Consider the following 2,762-nt stretch of genomic DNA (forward strand, 5'->3'; position numbering starts at 1 on the left):
TTCTAAGAACAGGAATAAGGCAAATTCTTACAACTTCTATTCAACATATTACAGGAGGCCCTAGCCAGTGCAATAAGGCAAGAAAAATAAATAAAATGTGTAAATATTACAAAGAAAGATATAAGACTCTATTTGCAGATGACATGATTATCTCTGTAAAAATCCAAGATCTATTTTTAAAAGCCACTAGAACTAATAAGCATAATCACATCATATAAAAATAAATTGTATTCCAATATAAACAATGAAAAAGTACAAATCAAAAAAACTCTAATACCATTTTTGATGGCTAAAAACATTTCACAGATAAACTTAATTATGTATATAATATTCTTTACACTGAAAAACTACAGAACATTGCTCAGTAAAATATAAAGATATAGATAAATGGAACATAGATATAGAACATATTCATAAATATAGAACATATTTATGGATTGGGAGGTTTTTTCCTGAAACTGATAAACACATTTGACAGAATCCCATTCAAAATCCCAGCAGACTTCCAGTATAGTCTATAACAAGCCCAAATTAGGTAGTGTTCTTTGTTCTTCCTTTTCAGTGTTCTTTGGACTAAGTATTTACATATAAATTTTTAGAATCAACTTTTCAATTTCCACAAAACAGTTTAATTTGGGTGGGGATTGTACAGAATATAGATTGATTCAGGTAGAACTGATTCTTAACAATATTAAAATTTCTAATCTATGAACATGGTAGAACTCTCAATTTATTAGATCTACTTTAATTATCAGTAGTATACATTAAGTCTTATCTTTTCATATTCTTGATGCTATGTAATTGACTATACATAGACAAAGTTACAAAGTTAATTCAATGAATAAAGGACAGTCTTTTTAACAGATGATACAGGATCAGTTGGGTATCATATAGAAAATACTAAAGCTTGACCCTTATCTCATACCACCTGCAAAGTAACTCAAAATGTGTGTTTATAGACTTAAATTTAAAACTATGGTCTAGGGTGCCTGGGTGGCTCAGTGGGTTAAGCCACTGCCTTCGGCTCAGGTCATGATCTCAGGGTCCTGGGATCAAGTCCCGCATCGGGCTCTCTGCTCAGCAGGGAGCCTGCTTCCCTCTCACTCTCTCTGCCTGCCTCTCTGCCTACTTGTGATCTCTGTCAAATAAATAAATAAAATCTTTAAAAAAAAAAAAAAAAACTATGGTCTAGGGGTGCCTGGGTGGCTCAGTTGGTTAAGTGGCTGCTTTGGGCTCAGGTCATGATCCCAGGGTCCTGGGATCGAGGCCCATATCCTGCTCCCTGCTCAGGGGAGAGCCTGCTTCTCCCTCTCCCTCTGCCTGCTGCTCTGCTCTGTGCTCTCTCTCTCTGTCAAATAAATAAATAAAATCTTTTTAAAAAAGTAAATAAAAATAAAACTATGGTCTAAGAGAAAATCTTTGTGACATTAGGTTAAAGAACAATTTTTTACAGGACATAAAATATGCAACCGATTAAAAATCAACTCCATGAAAATAAAAGTCTTTTACTATTAGAGAAAATTAAAATATCAGCCATAGACTGATGATATTTGTAAAGCATGTATCTGATAAAGGACTTGTATCCAAATCCTATAAGGAGTTTTCACAACTTGATAACAGGGAGCAAACAATTAATGAAATTGTTTTTGTTATACCCATACATTTGCATGCAGTTGTAAGAAATAGATCTCGTGTAGCCTTTATCCAGTTTCCACAATGATAACATCTTGCACAACTATAGCATAACGTCACAGCCACAACTCTGACATTGTACTGTCCAACAACATTTCCATCACAAGACTCCCCCATATTTTCTCCTCCCGGGACCCCTATTCCATGCATGTCAGAACTGTGGGATCTATGCATATCCCATGTCTCTTTAAAGCATTCTTTTAAATATGTCTTTGTTCATTGTTCTACATTCTTTGGAGAATTCCTTGGCCTTATCTCCAAATGTAATATTTTGCATTTCAGCTGTGTCCCTTCCGCTATTCAGAACATCCATTGAAGTTATCATGGCAATATTTTGTATTTCCTAAATATCTAAATAGTCATTTTTTTAAATAGGCTGTTACTGCTTCATAGTAGCAATACCATCCTTGCCCTCTGAAGTCATTACAATTCATGTAAAGCTTGTGTTTGTTCCACGAGTGCCATTTTACTTCCCAGAAATGGCTCTTATGTTTATAGAGTTTGGACCCCTCGTCTTGAGAGGCTGGCTTTCCTCAGTTCAGGATCTCGTCAGCTGGTCTTCATCAGCTTTTGGGCAGTCTTTCTACACGGAGTGAGGAAGGGGCAACGTGTGCTACAGGTGGACACCCAACCATTCACCTCCGGAGCATGAAGGCTCCCTGCTCAGCCCAACTGAGCCTCCTCCAGGAAGCCTTCCTTGACTCTCACAACCCTCTGAACTTACCTCCAATATAAGTCTTTTACCCAGGCCCCAGCATCTAGCACAGAGAAAGTACTCCAAGAAGCGATAAACGAATAAATGCTTGGCAGAAAGGAAGAAATCCTTCCTCTGCTGCACCTTCCCGGCATCTTTGCAGGGAAGCAAAACCAAAAAAAGGCTGAAGAGTGGACATGCCAACAGATTGTTGGCAAACACTGCCTAGGGTGCAAAAGGAAATCTGTCCAGTGGAGGCAGATATTTTACCCTCTACATGTTCCGTCTTTTTTCTTCCTCCCCATTCCTTACCCTCTCTAAACCATATGCCTCTTCCCCAATTTTACAACATGAAATGAAAACAGAAAACCTCTCT

This window comes from Enhydra lutris, unplaced genomic scaffold (genome assembly GCF_002288905.1).
Source record: "Enhydra lutris kenyoni isolate GAN:26980312 unplaced genomic scaffold, ASM228890v2 scaffoldscaffold12, whole genome shotgun sequence".
NCBI classification, from domain to species: Eukaryota; Metazoa; Chordata; class Mammalia; order Carnivora; family Mustelidae; genus Enhydra; species Enhydra lutris.